Genomic DNA, 24,402 nt, shown 5'->3' on the forward strand with positions numbered 1-24,402 from the left:
ATACTTTTAGTAGCCGCGCGGGATTAGCCGAGCGGTCTGAGGGGCTGCAGTCATGGGCCGCGTGGCTGATCCCGGAGGAGGTTCGAGTCCTCCCTCGGGCATGAGTTTGTGGGTTTGTCCTTAGGATAATTTAGGTTAAGCTTAGGTACTATGCTCATTCAGAGCCCCAGTAAAAAATATACACTCATCAATGCACATGTCCCCACCAATATCGAAAATAAGAAAATCACCGAAAATGTCGAAAAATTCTGGTTCAAAATGGGTCAAATGGCTCTGAGCACTATGCGACTTAACCTCTGAGGTCATCAGTCGCCTAGAACTTAGAACTAATTAAATCTAACTTACCTAAGGACATCACACACATCCATACCCGAGGCAGGATTCGAACCTGCGACCGTAGCGGTCGCTCGATTCCAGACTGTAGCGCTTAGAAGTGCATGGGAAAAATTCTGGAACCCAGTCGAAAATACTATGAGCAAAATACACCAGGATGACGTGAAAAAACTAGTGGGAGACTTCAACTCTCTATTTGGGACAGAAGAAACCTGTAGAAAAATCATTGGCACAAATTCAACACACCGAAACGCTTAGACCAACGGCACACGTCTGACTGACATTTGCCAACAATTCAACCACAAAAGGACATCTTCCCAGTTTAGGAAAAAACCGGTTCCCAGGTAACATGCTTAGCTAACAGGTGGAAGCTGCTTTCGTTCGCCTTTCGCGACTCGCTGAAAGCCAGATTTTTAAATCTTTTGTAGCACAGCTACAAGCAGGCTGATAAAAACTCAATCAGGGAATCGTAAGACAACGCACGAGCAAAATTCGTCTTGCTACTTTCAGTAACTCTTAGTGTCAGAGCGAAAACCTTACGGTACTGCCAAATTCATAGTGCCACTTTTGTTTTCTGCCGACATATTTTTTGCAGTTGTGAATACATAATTTTATCTATGAAAAGTCACATTTTCATAATACTTACGAATGGTACAGGAAATGAAATAAATACAGATCTTTTCGAAGTCAAAAGTTGGTAATATCCTACTAATTCGTGTTAAAATAGGCTCAATCGTCTCACAGACACTTAATGCTTTATTAAGATAGACTGACGTCGTGATGTTTCTGTAGTAAGCTGAATTTAATTTGTATTAGTACAGTGTATATTATAATTGCATTTTCCATTAGTTTACTAAACGCAACAGTAATTATCAAAGAGAAATTAATCAGCAGCAGCATTTTCTTTCATGATATCTAAAACGATCTGACAATGCTAAAGTTGTTTACAAATTCTACGCCTGTAGAAACCTACTGGTTCTAACGATGTTATTAAACCAAAGTAGTTTTAAGAGTATTTTCGTCTAGAAATGAATTGCCTTGACGGTTGATCGATCAAGAGCGGGAAAGGTAAAATTTTACTAATATATGACGAGAGGGACAAGTGCTTGAGAGAGGACTTCCCTATCAATACAAGTGCCTGAGAGACGACTTTTCTATCAATCTCCTGGATAGTTTTGTTTCTCAAATCGACATAGTGCGTTATCAAGCAGTAGCACAGGTGATGTAGTTTTGTTGCTCGATTTTCTTACACTGCGAAAGAAAGGTGTCTCAGTTGTGGCAACAAATGCCAGCTGTGTTTCACACACCCTTTGGGCAGAATTCGTAGCCCAAAACACACTTTTGGAATTATCATATGTAAAATATCATGTTCACGTTACTCTTTCCTCGAGTTTACGTCTTTTGGTGGGGCACAGCCTTTATTTCTTCTGAGGAAGTTGACAATAAAGGCAACAAAATACGTCACCAGTAACAGTACTGCATAGGAATGGTCGATGAGTGACCTGATGACGTTCATTAATAGTCGCTCCATTGATTTTTGTTGTTTCGAATTAGAGCATGCAGTACTCCTACGCCAGACTTCTGAACTTTGCCTGTTGAATGCAAACATCGCATGATGGTCAAATAGTAATCTATCACATCTATCAGTAGTCGAGACTTCCTTAATGTGGAAAATCATTCATGCCAGAACGATCTTTGTTGAAACACGAATATCTTTTTCTGGCGTATTTTTACCAAAAGCACTAGCTCTAAACACAGTTCAAATCTTTCTACCTGCCTCCTCTGCATTCACCCCTCTGTTATACCAAAAGTAAACGTTGTGTTGCAGATGTTACACCTTTTTCCACTTGCGACTCAATTTTACAATGCTTAACTGTAGTTCATGATTTTCAAGTATGCAAAATCCAGTGCTTAACTGCAAGATGATAACTAGAACTTCAAATTCGAAAGTGACAGTTGATACATACACTGACAACGTGGCGCCGTGTTCACATGGGCGGCGCCGGATTTCAGGCGGCGGGTGGCGTCTGGCCGGTGGCCGGTAGCCGCTGCAGCGCGAGGAAACGCTCGAACGTAAGCTGTTATGATCGCGGCGCAGCCACGAGCTGTCCTGCGGAATTGTTTCTGGAATACTTGTCGTTGCTGGTGGGTAGAATGTTAAGCGAATTATCTTCGATGCTCAATCAGAATCATAACTTTAGACCGAAATGTGGTAAAAAAAAATAGTTGGACACGAACAGGCGACCATAAGCTTAGAATGCATGACGATTACCATTTTTTCTTTTCTTTTTTTTCTTATTGTTCATTATTGATCGTTGTGTTTGGTCGTTGCGGACGTCGCAGGACATCCTGTTCAAGTTCGGCGGTTGATCCTTCCACTCAGTTTTTTTATTACAGGGGCCAGCCGGCTCTCTGACCGAACACGCTGAGCTACCGTGCCGGCTAGCACTAGACCACGGGCTCACACAATCCGAGAACATCTCGGAAGTAGACAACACTTCCTCCTAACACTTCCGCATCTTACAGTGTTGCCAGATTGTGCAGATGGCCGGTCAGTTTTATAGGCTACGTTAAGTGAATAGACTCGGACTTAGTCTCTGTGGCAGGCGGCCGGCGGTCAGTTTTTATGTCTAAAGCTGTACGCCAATGTGTTTCATTCACGTATCTATGTGGCGCTAAAGTGTGGTTATGGATAATACGTATGCTCAGATTGCGGATGTAACATCATAAGTAAAGAGAGGGAAATTAATTAGGCGTCCTTCGTCTTCCGTAACATCAAATATATTTTAGTTATTCTATCTTAAATGAACTGCGCGGAAAATCATTCACCAGAAGTAAATAACTTGTTAGCAATATCAGATGATATTAACAGCTTTCCGGCGCGGGTTAGCCGTGCTTTCAACGGCGTCATATCGCGGATCGCACGGTGCTTGCGCCGGCGGTGATTTTATGTCTAAGGCTGTACACTTGAGATATTTCGTTTCCCATGAAATGGTGGAAGACGATGCTGTGGTGTCTTCGAAGCGCGAGCTTCGTCAGTGCAAGATATCTCAGCACGGCTGAGCGTACGTTTTCATCCTGCTGCTAGTCTAATGGACAATGGCAATACTGTAGAATACGTTTTGACAACTATGTGATCATCGATTTATGTTCGTGGGTGGTTTATAATTATGTTAGTAAAATCACTCGATATTTTTATGTCCTTTAAATTACATTTGCTTCATGATTCGTATTGAAGACGTAGGAAACGTATGTTATTTGGTCCAGGAAGCACGTTCCAACATAAATTGATGCTTACACTGACATTTATGTTGCGAATTAGTCGTCTTATCCATCATATGGATAACGAGGATGCTCCGTTTTGCTACAGTTGTTTCATAGCTAACAAGGGAACCTCCCCATCGCACCCTCCTCAGATTTAGTTATAAGTTGGATAGGCGCAGTGGATGGGCCTTGAAAAACTGAACACAAATCAATCGAGAAAACAGGAAGAAGTTGTGTGGAACTATGAAAGAAAAAGCAAAATATACAAACTGAGTAGTCCATGAGCAGGGATAGTGTGAGTTCGGGAGCGCCGTGGTCGCGTGGTTAGCGTGAGCAGCTACGGAGTGAAAGGTCCTTGGTTCAAGTCTTCCCTTGAGTGAGTCGTTTCATTTTTTGTTTTCAGACAATCGTCACCACACGTACTGTTTATCAACAAATGTAGGAAATAATCATACAAATGTTCGACAATCGTTCGATCCCTTAAGGAACTTTCCGATGCCTTATAAAAATGGCTCTGAGCACTATGGGACTTAACTACTGAGGTCATCAGTCCCCTAGAACTTAGAACTACTTAAACATAACTAACCTAAGGACATCACACACATCCATGCCCGAGGCAGGATTCGAACCTGCGACCGTAGCGGTCGCGCGGTTCCAGACTGTAGCGCCTAGAACCGCTCGGCCACTCCGGCCGGCGATGCCTTATAGTTCGGAAAATATTCATTGACAGTGTTATTGAAGTCGCGAGCTCTATTTGCTGGATTCATATTGCCCACGGAATGCATCTCACGTATTTAATGCACTCCCTTCTAAAGTAGCGAACAGTCAACTGCCAGCCATGGAGCCTCGTTAGCAGGAATACTCTCTCTTCCGTGCGCTGTAGTCGACTGACGTCATGTGTTTCGATGTTTGTTTCGGTGTAGCGTCATCATACTACGGCTCAGTTACCTCGCATCGGACGGACGGACGGACAGATAATAATTGTCTGAAAAGAAAAAATTCAAATTTTCACTCGAGGGAAGACTTGAACGAAGGACCTCTCGTTGCGCAGCTGCTCACGCTAACCACGGGATCAGGCGCTCCTGAGCTCCCTCTGTCCTTGTTGTTGCGTATCTTGCGCATGGACTACTCAGTTTGTATATTTTGCTTATTTTTTTCATAGTTCCACACAACTTCTTCCAGTTTTCTCGATTGATCTGTGTTCAGTTTTTCAAGGCCTATCCACTGTGCCAACTTATAATTAAATCTGAGGGGGGTGCGATGGGGATGTTCCCTTGTTAGTGGTATTGTGTGTTGGTGGCGTTGCCAGTTTACATACTGTGCATGTAACACACAATAAATGTGTTGGATGCCTCCTGTGATCAGTTTACTTGAAAAACGTTTGTTGCCATCGTAATTTATGTAACTGGCTCTCCGACTTCCAATTTGACAATTTGTGGAAAAATTGTTTACCTTGCTAGTCCTAGTTTCAAATATTGTCTGACAGAAGACGTAGGCATGAAGGAGTCAGTAAAAGCAATTATTCGCTATTATAGCAAACTTTTGAATCCACTGGACACTTGAATTCTCTATATTGATTCTGAGAGTTTTGTTATTTCTCTTGTTATTTACTGTCTCAATGTCATCCGTGAGAATAAAATTAAAGGCAGTTGGATTAGGTTCCTGATCTATAAACTATGATTTAATAGCCGGGCCCCGGTGGTCTAGCGGTTCTAGGCGCGCAGTCCGGAACCGCGCGACTGCTACGATCGCAGGTTCGAATCCTGCCTCGGGCATGGGTGTGTGTGGTGTCCTTAGGTTAGTTAGGTTTAAGTAGTTCTAAGTTCTAGGGGACTGATGACCACAGATGTTAAGTCCCATAGTGCTCAGAACAATTTGAACCATTTAATATTCTGCGCTGCTAAATAAATTTTGAAGGTTATATTCTTTACGTAAAACAGAGTATCGGTTTCAGTCCTAGGATTGACGATAAACTTCAGAAAAACAATTACAGAATAGTGGCATATCGATTATTGAAACTTCCTGGCAGATTAAAACTGTGCGCCCGACCGAGACTCGAACTCGGGACCTTTGCCTTTGGCGGGCAAGTGCTCTACCATCTGAGCTACCGAAGCACGACTCACGTCCGGTACTCACAGGTTTACTTCTGCCAGTATCTCGTCTCCTACCTTCCAAACTTTACAGAAGCTCTCCTGCGAAACGTGCAGAACTAACACTCCTGAAAGAAAGGATATTGCGGAGACATGGCTTAGCCACAGCCTGGGGGATGTTTCCAGAATGAAACTTTCACTCTGCAGCGGAGTGTGCGCTGATATGAAACTTCCTTGCAGATTAAAACCGTGTGCCCGACCGAGACTCGAACTCGGGACCTTTGCCTTTTGCGGGCAAGTGCTCTACCATCTGAGCTACCGAAGCACGACTGACGACCGGTACTCACAGCTTTACTTCTGCCAGTACCTCGTCTCCTACCTTCCAAACTTTACAGAAGCTCTCCTGCGAACCTTGCAGAGCTAGCACTCCTGAAGGAAAGGATACTGCGGAGACATGGCTTAGCCACAGCCCGCGAAAGGCAAAGGTCCCGAGTACGAGTCTCGGTCGGGCACACAGTTTTAATCTGTTAGGAAGTTTCATATCAGCGCACTTTCCGCTGCAGAGTGAAAATCTCATTCTGGAAACATCCCCCAGGTTGTGGCTAAGCCATGTCTCCGCAGTATCCTTTCTTTCAGGACTGCTAGTTCTGCAAGGTTCGCAGGAAAGCTTCTGTAAAGTTTGGAAGGTAGGAGACGAGGTACTGGCAGAAGTAAAGCTGTGACTACCGGTCGTGAGTCGTGCTTCGGTGGCTCAGCTGATAGGCGGCACGGTAGCTCAGCGTGTTTGGCCAGAGAGCCGCTGGCCTCTGTAATAAAAAACTGAGTGGAAGGATCAACCACCGAACTTGAACAGGATGTCTTGCGACGTCCGCAACGGCCAAACACAACGATCAACAAGGAATAAAATGAAAAAAAAGAAGAAAAGAAAAGATGGTAGAGCACAAAAAAAAGTTGGTAGAGCACTTGCCCGCGAAAGGCAAAGGTCCCGAGTTCGAGTCTCGGTCGGGCACACAGTTTTAATCTGCCAGGAAGTTTCATATCAGCGCACACTCCGCTGCAGAGTGAAAATCTCATTCTGGATATCCATTATTGCTCCTCACCATCAACAATTGTTGTTACCCATAGTTTCGTATTTGCTATTTTACCGTCGTTACCCTTTAGAAACCAACCTGATCTTTCCACAATGCCATTTTTGACTTGCTTCTTAATATGTCCTATAACTACAGATTTGTTGAAAATATTAGCTGTTAAATACGCTATTCCACAAATTAAAAACTTCCAGTTATTCTTCATATCTTGAAACTTACTACCGTTGACTTTCACTGAAGAAAAGATACATGATAATAAAATGAAATCAAAGATTAGAATGTCAAAGCATAGTGTGAATGGTTAAAATGAAATGAACTAAAAATCATCTTCCTGTCTAAAACACGTTACTCTTCCAGAGAACTTCGGCATCTCTCAAAATTTTTTACACCTCTGATATTTAGCCACATGTGGACAAATAGTGGGTCTCATGATGCAGCACTGTTTAGCCGTCACAAAATGAAGCCTCAAAAATCAGTAAATAAAACTATTATTCTACTGTTGCTCCGAATCGCATATACCAACCGCCCTCTGCAGCGACAACGACTCAAAGTCTACTGGGTATTTTACTTTTCTCTGCTTTCTCGGGCCTCATTACCTCTCCTTCTAGCCCAACCTTTGTTCTCCAATTACGCCTTCGTCGGCGAGCTTCTCCTCAATATTTTTCATTTGTGCTGAATTGTTTTGTACCCTTCTTGCATATACACTTGTGTAATGTATTTTTTACAGACTGCATGAATATATAAGGTGTGTATTTCTTCACTTGTCAAATTAAATATTACATATCTTGCTGTGAATTAATTTGTTTGTCCACATTCCACTTACTGCGTTTCCTTGAAATTATACAAAATATACGTCTGTAAATAAAGAAAAAACTTGAAACAGCTGTTGCAGCTGATTGGTGAAAGGCTGAAAAAAAAAAATCCACCTCCGCTGATGCTGCTTAGTATCGCGTATAGCCTCCTTCGGCTTCCACAACAGCTCGAAGTCTGTTGGGCATTGAGCCCACAACTCGAGCCACATAACTAGGAGATTCAAGTAACTCATTCCAAGCGTCATGAATCACATCAGAAAGCTGTCGGCGAGTCGACGGTGACTGCCCCTTTTCTCGTATTACTCTGACCATTTCTGCCCAAATATTCTCAATGGGATTCATGTCAGCTCCTTTACGTGGCCATTCCATTACAGTAATATTACTATGGTCGTCGAACCATCTCTTAACCACACGTGCCATATGAATAGGCGAGCGATCTTATTGGAACATGATCTGATCATCGCCAAATCTTGCTGTCACAGAAGGCTACATCACGTTCTCCAGAATTGATATGTAATTGCGCGCATCGAATCTTCCTTCCACTTCCCACAGGAGCCCACACCCTTCGGCCGATATCTATGCCCATGCCGTTACCGACTCCCTGCCATTCCTTCGGCAACTGTAATATATTTTCGATTATACCTAGCACCTTCAGGCCGGCAAACAAGTACTTTTCCGGTTGATGCCGTAGAGAAAACTTTTTCGTCCGTGAAAATCACTCGCCTCCAAAACTGGAGAGGTTTGTCGACATTTTCAGCAGCAAAAGCAAGGCGAGCTTCTCTGTGGGAAACAGTCAATGTCTGTTTCACAGCAGCGCTTCTTGCTCTCAGTCCACCTTCCCTTAGACGACGAGTGACGGTCTTACTACTAACATTGAGACCCAAAGTCTGCTGAATTTGTCGTGGGGTGACAAATGGGTGGTTCTCACTGAAACGGCGTATCTGCTGATCCTGAGCTGCTGCTGTTTTGCGGCGACGCCCATGAGGCCTCCCATTCAGGTTACCACTCTCTTCCTTTCGTCTGATCCACCTGGCTACCGTCGACTTGGGAAGACCCATAGTTCGTGCTGTATAGCCATTTGAAGATCCCTCTGCATGGAGTGCTATTATAGCGCCCTTGTCTTCCTCAGCCAGATGGGCCATTTAGCGTTGACTGAATGATTCGTCGCGGTTAATATCTGCTGCGGAAACAGCGCTGGTAGGAAACAGACTGCCTCCTCCACGACGGCAGCCGCAACGCAGTGGCCAAGTATGTGTAACAGGGAAATCGATGGCATAAACGAGAGGTCGCAAGCCCGTACCCGTGTCATTACATAGTGGAGCAACTTAGAATCTGTAATATTTCTCAGAAGGGACTGGTCCACTCTTGTCATGTCTTATCCTGATAAATATTACATGAAATGAAATGTTTACGTTTTGCATATGTGGCAAGCCTAAAGCAAGAAACATTTCTGAAATATATGAGGCAACCTGAAGAACACTTCGTGAATTTTAGCTGTAGAAGGTTGCCTTATAAGTAGGAAAACGTGTTTATCCTCGCTCGCCGTGTTTCCAAGTGGCGCAGTTTTCTCTGAGGCATACATAATTCTCGCCGGGCGTAAGAAGCGACTCGACTAACGAGGAGAACTCGCCAGGTGTCATAGGCTGATTGTCCGGAAACTTTGCTCAGTGAAGGAGAGGACAAAATAAGCGAACATGTGTTTCGACTTATCTGCAGACAGTCGACCGTTTCCGAGAAAACGACGGTCAAAGTTGTCAACGCGCTCTTGCTATAGTGTAGATACCTTCTGCAGCCGAGAACGCAATTGAAGCGGTGGCTCAGTGGCTACCGTCGTTCCTTCTTAACTTTGATTCCCGTGTTCGAGACCATATTGGGTTTTTTTATTACTATTTTTTCCTGCCTCTCTATCAGAATTATCTACGAATGTTTTTTTTTCTAATTTATGTTGAAATAATGTTGTCATTATTCGCCAATTAACTTTATGTGTAAAAAATTAATTAAAAAAACAATAAACGAATGAGACAAGCTGATCTAAAATCATCTGGTCTGCCTCATGTATCGTTATATCCAAATGGTTTATAAATGTTAATCTACATTCAGATCCGATGACGGCACCTTTAGTGTGTTGAACCTGGTTACCCAGTAAACAGTATTTAAGCGATCTTGGCTTCTGAATTATTTCTACAACAGAGTGATCGCCCCACTACGCACTATGTGTTCCCTTTTTAACTTATTTCAAATGGCTCTGAGCACTATGGGACTCAACATCTTAGGTCATCAGTCCCCTAGAACTTAGAACTACTTAAACCTAACTAACCTAAGGACATCACACACATCCATGCCCGAGGCAGGATTCGAACCTGCGACCGTAGCGGTCGCGCGGTTCCAGATTGAAGCGCCTTTAACCGCGTGGCCACAACGGCCGGCTTTAACTTATTTCTTTACACAGTAAATTAACTGACGAATAACGACAACAGTGTTTCAGCATAAATTGGAATAAACATTCGTAGATAATTCAGAGAGTGAGGGGGGGGGGGGGGGAGGAAAAACCGGGTTTCGAACTCGCAGCGCAAAGTTCCGAAGTCGCTATGGTAGCCGCAGAGCCACCGCTTCAGTTGAATCCTTACCCGCTAAGAGGTATCTACACTATAGCAACAGCGCATTGAAAACTTTGACCGTCGTTTTCTCAGAAGCGGTAGAGTGTAAGTAGATAAGCTAAGACACGTGTTCGCTTATTTTGTCCCCTCTTTCACTGAGGGAAGTTTCAGCAAGATCGGGGTATGACGCTTGGCGTGTCCCCTCGTAAGTGGCGTCCGTTCGGATTCAGTAGACAGAATGCGTCCACTTTCCTCGACTACTCATTGACATGTTTGGAAACTTTCTTTCTTGTAGTGGCACTTTGCATTATGAGAGCTGATTTTCCTGATAACGATCTACTAATGGACTTTGCTCCTAATTTACGTTACTGTGTAGTAGACCTACTGCAACTTCTTAAACCGGAAATGTTTATTTATTTGGATACTCCGCTTCTTAGTTGCTACATTTCGCTATAATATTTTCCTTTGTTTCAAAACGGCAAGTTAAGATGACCACTGCAACTTGGTAACATCAGTAACAATTTAATACTTTGAAACAGTTATATGTGGTGTAGGAGGAGTGTACTCTGTTGAATGAGGAATACATTAAACACGAAAGCTGCGTTCAATAACAATAATTAACTTTCGGTTACATGACAAAACACAAGTCGAAGCACTGTCAGTTCATCTCAGTACCCAGTAAAACTCAAACTGGAACGTTCAAAAACATACTTTTGTGGGGAAGGCAAACGAATGACTGCGTTTTATTGGCCGCACACTAAGAATACGCAACAGGCCAACTGAAAACACTGCCTACACTACGTTTGTCCGTCCACTGCTATAATATCCTTGACAGAAGTGATTGACTGCGCTCGCAAAAACGTCCAAGGAACGGTAGCACGATTTGTAATGTCACGAAATAGGGGAGAGAGGGTGCCAGGTTTGATAATCGAGTTGGGGTAGCATTCATGAAAACAAAAGCGTTTTTCGTTGCTGCGAGATCTTTTCACGAAATTTCAATCACCAACATCTGTTCTGAATGCCAATCCTCGGGAACTTACACAGGAAGAAAACATAGTAGTAATGTAATTCAAGGCTCGCAAGAAAAGATTTAAGTGGTCCTTTTTCCCGCACACTGTTAATGACTGCGACGGTAGAGAAATAGTCCGAACCTTCTGCCAGGCACGTAAGTCTGAATTGCAAAGAAATCTTGTTGATGTAGTCATGTAGATGTAACAAAGAAATTATGTTGTAATTGCAACATGTGACTTTCATTTGATTTGAACATCGAAGTTGTTTGCTATTTATTTACTTTTTGTTCATTAGTTTCAGCCATATATGAACACCTAGGCGCGTTAAATTGATAATGAAATAAATTGTGATGCATGGACCAATAACAATAAATTCTTACCTACTTGTTATGGTACTGCAGTATCTGCCAGCGTCTTCAGAAGTGGATATCGCATACGACGTTCCTAGGGTGTTTATAAATGGATATTGTAGACGACTTGGAACAAAGTTTGAATGTAGCTCCGTAAAAGTTCCGTGATCAAACGATCTGAGTTGCTGGCGAATACAGTTTATCATTATACATGAGGTGAATAGGGCTCCGCCGGGTGCTGTGGTCGAGCGGTTCCAGGTGCATCAGTCATGAACCGTACGGCTACTTCAGTCGCATGTTGGAATCCTACCTCGGGCATAGATGTCTGTGATGTCCTTAGGCTAGCTAGGTTTAAGTAGTTCTAGGTCTAGGGGCTGATGACATAAGCAGTTTGGTCGCATAGTTCTTGAAGCCATTTTTTGACCTTTCGCGTAAATTTTCTTTACATAAACGGCCGTATCTTTAGATTGCGTTGACATAGAAGCTCACTTTTTTACACCACCAAAGGACCGGTTACCGCAAGAAGTGCGATACATTTCCGCTTATTATGTCTACCCGTTCTGGAGGTAAACGAGTTTTAAAGGTTGGGTAGACCGATAGACGGTCAAGAAAGTGAGAGTAGTAGGGTTCCGTTTTTACCGGCTTAGGTGACGAAATCCTAACAACGAAAACAGCTACGACAGGTACTGAAGATGAGGGCCGCATAAATAACACCCCCTACTCTTTATTCGAAATGTTCTAGTTGTAGTCGATACATCAGCATATTAATCGTAGCTACGCTTTCGATCCAAATCATGTTTACAGGAATGCAAATAGAATCCATTTGCCTATACACGTTGTAATTCACATCCCAGTATTAATGCTACCGTGTTTTAGAAGTGCGAACATTCCCATTGCTAGGTAGCTTAAGAAACACTTAGGCTAATGAACGTTTTCTGGCTGTGGCGAGTCTAGTGGAGAATTCGAAACAGTGAAGAATATGTTTGGCAGCTATGTAGCCTTTTATTTCCTGAGGTGGTGCAGAATTATCCTACTAAATTTACCCTCTAATAAGAGTATTTTGTTATTTCGATAAACATCCCGAATGATTGTCACATAAACGGTGACATAAAGGAAGAAAATTCATGTTTTTGAGCCCAGAAAGCTCTATGCAACAGAATCTGTAGATCATTTTACCATTTTCATTGCGAAATTGCCGGCTTATTCATATCTGGGGTAATAATAGAGGGCTGTTTGCCTGGGTTGTCTGCTAGCGTAGTGAAAGGAAGGTCTGGTTTGTTTTCGGTTCTAATCTCGGTGGAGGCAGGTAGAATATCAGTAAGGCAATTTTAAGAAATTCTCGCGCCCTCAATACTTTTTATCGCTACCTTTATTCTGTACTGGCGCCCTGTGCATGTCAATATGACACTCTTGTAGAATTTCATACTTGTTACTGCCTACTTTTTCCGCTTCTGTCAATAATGGAATTGACTTAAGTGTGGCACTGAATGATTTTAGACTGAATTTCGTTATGAACCTTCACGCATTGCTAAATACGCACACTTTCATGGTAGGTCAGCAACGGTAATCCAGTAGGACTGGTCTGAACGTTGACACAGACCGTTTCGCGGCCGAAAGCGGATAATATTTTGCTAATTCGTAACGATCCGGCGTTCTTTGTCTTACTAAAACAGTTATGTTATCTCCATAAGTTGAAATTCATTTTTATTGGTACAGTTCATACCAATTAGCGTTTCTTCCTTCATTCTGTCTTATATTTACGTGTTGTATTTAACACACTAATCAGCATTAATATAGTATTACAAATTATTGAAAACAGCCTAAAAAAGTTCAGATAGTTTGTCAATTTCACGCCTGTGCATAGTATGTTGGTAGCACTTCGTCGCCTAGCCGGTTATGCTGTGTAGCAGACTTTAAAGCCGTGCGGATCAGCATAACGAAAAGGCGAGGGGTCTCGCTCGTTTTGTCCACGACTGTACATCGCCCTTGTATAAACCCTCTATATACTCCTTCCACCTTTCTGCTTTCCCTTCTTTGCTTAGAACTGGGTTGCCATCTGAGCTCTTGATATTCATACAAGTGGTTCTCTTCTCTCCAAAGGTCTCTTTAATTTTCCTGTAGGCAGTATCTATCTTACCCCCAGTGAGACAAGCCTCTACATCCTTACATTTGTCCTCTAGCCATCCCTGCTTAGCCATTTTGCACTTCCTGTCGATCTCATATTTGAGACGTTTATATTCCTTTTTGCCTGCTTCATTTACTGCATTTTTATATTTTCTCCTTTCATCAATTAAATTCAATATTTCTTCTGTTACCCAAGGATTTCTATTAGCCCGCATCTTTTTACCTACTTGATCGTCTGCTGCCTTCACCACTTCATCCCTCTGAGCTACCCATTCTTCTTCTACTGTATTTCTTTCCCCCATTCCTGTCAATTGTTCCCTAATGGTCTCCCTGAGACTCTCTGCAACCTCTGGTTCTTTCAGTTTATCCAGGTCTCATCTCCTTAAAATCCCACCTTTTTGCAGTTTCTTCAGTTTCAATCTGCAGTTCATAACTAATAGATTGTGGTCAGAATCTACATCTGCCCCAGGAAATGTCTTACAATTTAAAACCTGGTTCCTAAATCCCTGTCTTACCATTATATAATCTATCTGAAACCTGTCAGTATCTCCAGGCTTCTTCCATGTATACAGCCTCCTTTCATGATTCTTGAACCAAGTGTTAGCTATGATTAAGTTATGCTCTGTGTAAAATTCTACAAGGCGGCTTCCTCTTTCATTCCTTCTCCCCAATCCATATTCACCTACTATGTTTCCTTCTCTCCCTTTCCCTACTGACGAATTCCAGTCACCCATCACTATTAAATTTTCGTCTCCCTTCACTACCTGAATAATTTCTTTTATCTCGTCATACATTTCATCTATTTCTTCATCATCTGCAGAGCTAGTTGGCATATAAACTTGCACTACCTTTTTTTCATTTAAACCAAATCTTATTAAAAGAGCAGAAAAAAGAACAATTGATATAAAAAACTTAAATTGAAAATGATAACAAATTTATTTTCAACATTTGACCCATCAACTAATATCTTCAATTTATCATTAAATTGAACTAGAACATTCTTAGGATTATTATTAATCCCATCAATGTTTTGACTTACACCATCACGAATTAATATTATTTGAAATAAACTAAACTTAACCTTACACAATGAATTTAAAACATTACTAGGACCAAAATCATTTAATGGAACAACATTCATCTTCATTTCAATCTTTATTATAATACTATTTAATAATTTCATACGATTATTCCCTTACATCTTTACTAGAACAAGACACTTAGCATTAACATTTGCAATCGCTCTACCTATATGATTAAGATTTATGTTATTTGGATGAATTAATCATACCAATCATATATTTACACACCTTGTTCCTCAAGGAACACCACCTGCATTAATATCATTCATAGTATTAATTGAAACAATTAGAAATGTCATTCGACCAGGTACATTAGCAGTACGACTAGCAGCAAATATAATTGCAGGACACTTACTATTAACATTACTAGGAAATACAGGACCATCTATAGCAATAAACTTAATTTCGCTATTAATTATTGGACATATACTTCTATTAATTCTAGAATCAGCAGTAGCAATAATTCAAGCTTTCGTTTTCTCAATTTTAAGAACTTTATGTTCTAGAGAAGTATACTAAACCTATGTTAACAACTCACTCAAACCACCCATTCCACTTAGTAGATTACAGACCTTGACCATTAACAGGAGCAATTGGAGCAATAGTTTTAGTATCAGGATTAGCAAAATAATTTCACCTATTTAACATTAACTTATTTATAATTGGATTTGGAATTACCTTACTAACTATAATCCAATGATGACGAGATGTAGTACGAGAAGGAACATACCTAGGACTACATACGGGATTTGTATCAATTGGATTACGATGAGGAATAATTTTATTTATTGCATCAGAAGTACTATTCTTTGTTTCATTTTTCTGAGCATTTTTTAGAAGAAGACTAGCACCTACTATTGAACTAGGGATATTATGACCCCCAATAGGAATCCAGCCTTTTAATCCTATACAAATTCCATTACTTAATACAGCTGTTCTTTTAGCATCAGGAGTAACAGTAACATGAGCACATCATACTTTAATAGAATCTAATCATACTCAAGCATTACAAGGACTATTCTTCACAGTATTACTAGGACTATACTTCACTATACTTCAAGCATATGAGTATTGAGAAGCACCCTTCACCAATGCAGATGCAGTTTATGGATCAACATTCTTTGTTGCAACAGGATTCCATGGGCTACATGTAATTATCGGAAGAATCTTCTTATCAACATGTCTACTTCGACATTCAATAAATCAATTCTCACCAAGACACCACTTTGGATTTGAAGCAGCAGCATGATACTGACACTTTGTAGACGTAGTGTGATTATTCTTATACATCTCTATTTATTGATGAGGTAGATAATTGTTTTTCTAGTATAAATAGTACATTTGACTTCCAATCAAAAAGCTTGATATTAATCAAGAAAAACAATCCTAATATAATCTACAAGTATTTTTATTAGATTTATTATCCCAATAATTGTTATAATCCTTGCAACAACACTATCAAAAAAATTAATTAATGACCGAGAAAAAAGATCACCATTTGAGTGTGGATTTGACCCAAAAAGATCAGCACGAATACCCTTCTCACTTCGATTCTTCTTAATTGCAGTAATTTTCTTAATTTTTGATGTAAAAATCGCAGTAATCCTTCCAATTGTAATTATTTTTAAAACTTCAGACATTATAATCTGAACAATATCAACAATAGTTTTTATTATAGTATTACTAGGAGGACTATACCATGAATGAAATCAAGGAGCCTTACAATGAGCGGAATAAAGGGTTGTAGTTAACTATAACATTTGGGTTGCATTCAAAAAGTATTGATATAATCAAGCAACCTTCAATAGAATAAGAAGCGAAATATTGCAGTCAGTTTCGACCTGGAAAGTTGGTAAATAAAATACCCTTATTCTTATTAATTGAAGCCAAAAAGAGGCGTATTAGTGTTAATAATATAATTGAACTATAAAGTTCCAATTAAGGAAATGTAAAGCCAATATGAAAGCTGCTAACTTTTTATATTAGCGGTTAAATTCCGTTAACATTTCTAAAATTTATATAGTTTAAATAAAACATTACATTTTCAATGTAAAAATAATATATGTATATTTATAAGTACCTAAAAGTAAAAATACTTCCTTAACATCTTCAGTGTCATGCTCTAATCATAAGCTATTTAAGTAAACGAAAAATAATATCACCAAAATAAACATTCAAAAAATAAAAGTTAACAGATAAATCTTAAAATTAGAATCATATCAACCTTGTATATAACCAATTAAATAAATAAATAGTCTATATAAACCTTGAACACCAAATAATTCACCCAAACATAATCAAATGATTTAGATGAATAATAACCCAATTTTAAAGGAATATATCTAATAAACTTAGTTGAAAGAAAAGGTATAAACCACATAGAACCAGCAAATCTGACAAAAGAAAGTATACTTAAAGAAAATAAATTTTGAGAAAAATCAAAATTAGAAATAAGATAACCCAAATAAGCACCCAAAACAACTACAGTAATAGTTAAAAACTTTAAATAATAAGGCAAAACAATCACATGAGGAATAGGAAAAATTAATCAAGACAAAAGACTGCCACCAAAAACAGCAACAAATAATAAACCAATTATACCAAAAGAAATATAATAACTCCTATCATCAAAAGAAAATCTAGAATAAATATTATTATCACCAGACATTGAATAATAAAAAAGACGAAAAGAATAAGAAGCAGTTAAGCCAGTAGAAAAGAAATACAGAAAAAAATTAAACAATTAATTCATCTTAAACAAACCATTTCAAGAATTAAATCCTTTGAATAAAAACCTGCTAAAAATGGTATACCACACAAAGACAAACTAGAAACATTAAAACAAACTGAAGTTAAAGGCATAAAATTAACAATAGAACCTATAAAACGAATGTCCTGAGAATCCTTTAAATTATGAATTATTGAACCTGCACACATAAACAATAAAGCCTTAAATAAAGCATGAGCTAATAAATGAAAAAATGCAAGTTTTGGGTAACCCATAGCCAAAATTCTTATTATTAAACCAAGTTGTCTTAAAGTAGAAAGAGCAATAATTTTCTTCAAATCAAATTCAAAATTCGCTCCTAAACCAGCCATAAATATAGTTATACAACCAATTAAAAGCAAAAATCAACCACAATTATGAGTATCTAATATTGGTCTGAAACGAATTAATAAATAAACCCCAGCAGTAACAAGAGTAGAAGAATGAACCAAAGCAGAAACAGGAGTAGGAGCAGCCATAGCAGCAGGAAGCCAAGAAGAAAAGGGAATTTGAGCTCTCTTAGTTATAGCTGCTAAAACAATTAATATAGTAATAAGCTTTATTTCAAAAGAATTAGAAATAAAATCATAACAATAAATGTAATTTCAACCACCAAAATTTAATATTCAAGCAATAGAAATTAAAATAGCAACATCACCAATACGATTAGAAAGTGCAGTTAATATACCCGCACTATAAGATTTCACATTTTGGTAGTAAGTAACTAAACAATAAGAAACTAAACCTAAACCACCCCATCCTAATAAAATTCTAATCAAATTAGGACTAATAATTAAAAAACCTATAGAAAGAATGAATATTAAAACAATAATAATAAAACGATTTATATTTTTTTCTCCCGATATATAGTCCTCTCTATAATAAATAACCAAAGAAGAAATATACATAACAAAAGACATAAAAATAAGAGACATTCAATCCATTCAATAGAACCATTTAAATTAAAAAGTTCTCATTCAACAAAAACTCTATAATCAATTATTAAATAATAAATACCCAAAATAAAAATTATAGTTCTAGAAAAAAATAAAGAAAAAACTCAAAGAACAAATAGAAAACTAATTCACGGCCTAAGATGAAAAAAATTCATATCATTGATTCCACAAAACAACATTTTTAATTAAAATACTTCAGCAACCTAAACAAAAAAATACTCCCCCTTTAAACAAAGAATATTTAAAGGCAATCAATGTAAAAGTAAAAGATGATATTCACGAAAATAACCAAGAGAACAAGTATAAACACCAGAATAATAATTACCATGCTGAGAATAAGAATACATGTATAAAGTATAAACAGCTCTAAAAAAAGACAAAAAAATTAAAGAAAAAAATCTAAAAGAAGATCAAGACATAATTCTATTTAATAATCTAAGTTCACCTACCAAATTTAAAGAAGGAGGAGCAGCTATATTAGAAGAGCTCAAAAGGAATCATCATAAAGCCATTCTTAGTATCAAATCAATTATACCCTTGTTAATTAATAATCTTCATCTACCTAAACGCTCATAAATAATATTAGACAAACAAAATAAACCAGAAGAACATAAACCATGACCAACCATTAAAGAAAGAGAACCTATACAACCCCATCAATTCATAGTCATCAACCCTCCAATAACTATTCTTATATCAGTAACAGAAGAATATGCAATTAAAGACTTTAAATCAACCTGACGAAAACAAATAAGTCTAACAATAACCCCACCAGATAAGCCTAAACACAATCAAAAATAATTAAACTTTAAACCCAAATTAGAAATAATCTTCATAACACGAAAATTACCATAACCACCTAACTTTAATAAAACACCAGCAAGAATCATTCTACCTGAAATAGGGGCGTCAACATGAGCCTTAGGAAGCCATAAATGAACCAAAAATATTGGCATTTTAACTAAAAAAGCAAGAATTATAAAAACATAAAATATAATATAATAAGAACCAAAATCAAGCAATAAAGGAAAATATAAAGTATTAGAAAAATCATAAACCCTAAATAAAACTAATAATAAAGGCAATCTAGCAACCAGAGTATAAAAAATTAAATAAACACCAGCCTGTAAACGTTCAGGTTGATAACCTCAACCTAAAATCAAAAGTAAAGTAGGAACTAATCTAGCCTCAAAAAAAAATATAAAAAGAAAGAAGACTCAATCTAGCAAAAGAACCATAAAGCATAATCATTAAAATTAAGACTATAAAGACAAAAAAATTAGAATGATAAGAACTTAAATAAACTGAACCTCTAGCAGTGATTATTAAAGAACAAATTCAAAAACTAAGCAAAAGCAAACTAAAAGAAAAATAATCAATACCAAAATAATATCTAATCGTATTCAAATCTGGATATGAATAAACACAAATCATAAAAACAAAACTAGACATAAACCTTAAAGAATGAACCAACCATCAACCATTATTAACCAATCAAAGAGGGATCAAAAAAATTGTTATAAATAAATACTTTAACATAAAGACAAATCAAAAGAATTAAAAAAATCATTTCCATGAGAACGAATTATTGAAACTAAAATAGAAAGACCTAAAGCACCTTCACAAACAGAAAAAACCAAAAAAATAACAGGAAAAAATAATCATAATCAAACTCAATAAGAAAAACAATAATTAATATAAATAAAGAAAGAACAATATATTCTAATCCCAAAAGAACCGTTAATAAATGTTTACATTTAGAGGAAAAAACATAAACACCAGCAAAATAAATCAATAAAGAAGTAAAGACAGAGAATATAAACATTAGTTTTAATAGTTTAAAATAAACACTGGTCTTGTAAACCGGAAATAAGTCCAGCCCCCACTTTTAAAACTTCAGAGGTGAAAAAGCTTTCCATCATCGGTCCCCAAAACCGTTATTTTTAGTAAACTAACCCCTGAAATGATCAAAATTATAATTATTTCACTATCAAACGTAATAAATATTAATTTTATTAAATTAAGACACCCAGTATCAATAATGCTTTTCATTATCCTACAAACTTTTGTAGTTGGGCTAAAAACAGGGACATTTCTTGGTGGTATTTTAGTTCTATTTATTTATATTACGAGAATTGCATCAAACGAAATATTTCAACCTAAATCAATTACGATAATTATTACCTTAACAATATGAGTATTTATTATATCAATATTGATTATCCTAGATATAACAATATTTATAGACTTTTTCAAAAATACTGAAACTATAAATATTGATAATTCAATAAATTATCAAGAAATAACAATATCTTTAGAAAAACTATATAATAGACCAACATTTATTATTACAATAATAATAATAATTTATTTATTTTTGGCACTATTAGCAGTTGTTAAAACCACCAATATTAACCAGGGGCCTATTCGTAAAATAGGATAATTTACTAATGAATAAACCCTTACGATTAAGACATCCTTTAATTAAAATCATTAATAACTCCTTAGTTGATTTACCTGCACCAAAAAATATTTCATTTTGATGAAATTTTGGGTCCCTACTAGGGTTATGTTTGGTAATTCAAATTGTAACCGGACAATTATTAGCTATACATTATACATCAAATATTGAAATAGCATTTAGTAGTGTAGTTCACATCTGCCGAGACGTAAATAATGGTTGAATTATTCGAACCTTACATGCAAATGGAGATTCTATATTTTTTATTTGTATTTATTTACATGTAGGACTAGGGATTTACTACGGATCTTACATATACATGCACATCTGAGTAATTGGTACAGTAATTCTATTCTTAGTTATAGCAACCGCATTTATAGGATACGTTTTACCTTGAGGTCAAATATCATTCTGAGGTGCGACAGTAATTACTAATTTATTATCAGCAATTCCATATTTAGGAACAGATTTAGTTCAATGAGTATGGGGAGGGTTTGCTGTTGATAATGCAACATTAAACCGATTCTTTACATTTCATTTTGTACTACCGTTTATTATTACGGCAATGGCAGCAATTCATTCATTCTTCCTTCACCAAACAGGGTCTAATAACCCTTTAGGCCTAAATGGAGATATTGAAAAAATCCCATTTCACCCATACTTTACTTTCAAGGACTCTATTACATTTGTATTAATAACATCATTATTAATTACATTGTGCTTGATTAATCCTTACCTCCTAGGGGATCCAGATAATTTTGTACCTGCTAACCCATTAGTAACTCCCGTCCATATTCAACCAGTATGATATTTCTTATTTGCATATGCAATTCTACGATCAATCCCTAATAAGCTAGGAGGTGTTATTGCATTATTCTTATCAATTAGAATCTTAATAATTTTACCATTTTATAATAAAACACCATTTCGAGGTATTCAATTCTATCCTATTCATCAGATTTTATTCTGAATTATAGTAGTTGTATGCTTATTAACATGAATTGGTAAACGACCTGTTGAAGAACCTTACATTATAACAGGACAAATCTTAACAATTATCTACTTTACATACTTTTTAATTAATGTACATATTGCAAACGCATGAGATAAACTAATTAAGGAATAATAAGTTAATTAGCTTAGGAAAAGCATATGTTTTGAAAACATAAAACTAGAAGTTTAACTCTTCTATTAACTTTTCTTAAAAAATTTCACTAAATAAATGAAATAAATAAAATCTTTAAACAGACAAAGATAATAAAAAAAATTAAAGATAAAGGCAAAAAACTTTTTCAAGCTAAGTACATTAACTTATCATAACGAAAACGTGGTAATGTCCCCCGAACTCAAATAAACCCAAAGGACATAACAGCAAGCTTAATAAAAAATATAAAAGAATAAAAATCACCACCTAAAAAAATTAAAGCTAATAATATTCTTATAAAAACAATTCTTGTATACTCATTTAAAAAAATTAAAGTAAACCCGCCTGCACCATATTCAATATTAAAACCTGAAACTAACTCAGATTCAACTTCGGCAAAGTCAAAAGGAGTACGGTTAGTTTCAGCTAAACAAGAAGCAAAACAAGCTAAAGCTAAAGGATAAGAAATAATAATAAATCAACAATAAAGCTGATAATTTATAAAATCAAACATGTTAAAACTACCAATTAAAATAATTAAAGATAATAAAATTAAAGCCAAACTAACTTCACATGAAATTGTTTGAGCAACAGAACGAAGAGAACCTAATAAAGAATAATTTGTATTAGAAGACCAACCAGCAATTAAAACAATATAAACACCTAATCTAGTACAACATAAAAAAACATTAATCTGTCAAAATAGTAATTTAATTAGTATTAATCAATAAAATAAAAAATATTTCAACCATATGGTCCTTTCCTACTAATATGAATTAATAATCTTAGGATAGAAACCGACCTGGCTCACGCCGGTCTGAACTCAGATCATGTAAGAATTTAAAGGTCGAACAGACCTAATTATTGGGCTACTGCACCCAAAATTTTTCTTAATCCAACATCGAGGTCGCAATCTGCTTTGTCGATATGAGCTCTCAAAAACAATTACGCTGTTATCCCTAAGGTAACTTAATCTTATGATCATAAATTATGGATCAAAACAACAAACATAAATAAATGATATAATAATGAAGAGTTTATTTATTCTTCATGTCACCCCAACAAAACATCATCATTAAATATAGAAAGACAAACAGAAAACTATATAAAAATAAAATGTTAAGCTCCATTGGGCCTTCTCGTCCAAAAGAAAATTTAAGCCTTTTGACTCAAAAGTTAAATTCAAAAATTTATTAAGAGACAGTTGATTTCTCGTCAAGCCATTCATTCCAGCCACTAATTAAGAGACTAATGATTATGCTACCTTTGCACAGTCAAAATACCGTGGCGCTTTAAAAATCTGCTCAGTGAGCAGGCCAGACCTCAAAGTATTTTCAAGAGGACATGTTTTTGATAAACAGGCGGAAATCAATTTTGCCTTGTTCCTTATAATAAATTCACAAGGTAAAAATTATATACAAATAAATATACTAATTCTATCATTATTACAAAAATTTTAAAATTAAATAAATAATCTTAATAAAAAACCTAAAATAATTCTAAAATCAAAATAAAAAATAATGAACTAAAACGTAATCTTAGAGATAGCTGGTTTAAAGCTTACTATTATATTTTATAAAACAAATTATAAATTATTAACTTCAAAGCTTATCCCTTAAAGAATAAATAAGTTAATATTTATACTTCAAAAATTAAATAAAAACAATTAACTTCAAAAAATTATATTTTTTTCTTAAGAAACTAGATATCTTGGGAAACAATTAACATCTCATTTCTATAAATAATTTAATAATAATTATGATACATTAACTATAAATTATTTATAAATCAACCCAAATCGAGACAAGTAAAGTAAATACTAAAATTTTGATAAACCCTGATACAAAAGGTACAATAAATAAAATCTACTTTTAAAAATTTAAAATAATATTTCATAAAACAATTACATTACCAATAAACTATAATCTACAAAATCAATTCTACAAAATATACTAAGACAAAATTCGACAAAATTATTTTTATGAAATAATTAAATAAACAAAAAATAAATATAATAAAATAAATAATCAAGATATCCTGATTTGCACAGAAAAATTTTCAGTGTAAATGAAACACTTTACTAATAAGTTATATCTTGAAACTCTTACTAGATACACTTTCCAGTACATCTACTATGTTACGACTTATCTCATCTAAATTGAAGCTAAATTAAAACAATAAAATAGAATAATCAATAATGAGAGCGACGGGCGATGTGTACACACCTCAGAGCCAATATCAGTTAAATTAAATAAATTAAATTACTATCAAATCCACCTTCATTAATAGTATTTCACCATCAAATCCGTTATAAACAAAATTCT

General features: G+C 36.3%; 1 long non-coding RNA gene across 1 annotated transcript in view; it reads right to left on the minus strand.

Annotated features, from left to right (window-relative positions):
* Positions 1–23,510, minus strand: part of LOC126184883 (uncharacterized) — a 45,137-nt gene extending 21,627 nt beyond the window's left edge. The window contains exon 1 of the long non-coding RNA XR_007536898.1: positions 23,401–23,510. This is a non-coding gene — a long non-coding RNA (uncharacterized LOC126184883). The remainder of the gene's footprint in view (positions 1–23,400) is intronic.
* Positions 23,511–24,402: the final 892 nt, after the last annotated feature.

The sequence above is a fragment of the Schistocerca cancellata genome, chromosome 4, assembly GCF_023864275.1.
Source record: "Schistocerca cancellata isolate TAMUIC-IGC-003103 chromosome 4, iqSchCanc2.1, whole genome shotgun sequence".
Taxonomy (NCBI): Eukaryota; Metazoa; Arthropoda; class Insecta; order Orthoptera; family Acrididae; genus Schistocerca; species Schistocerca cancellata.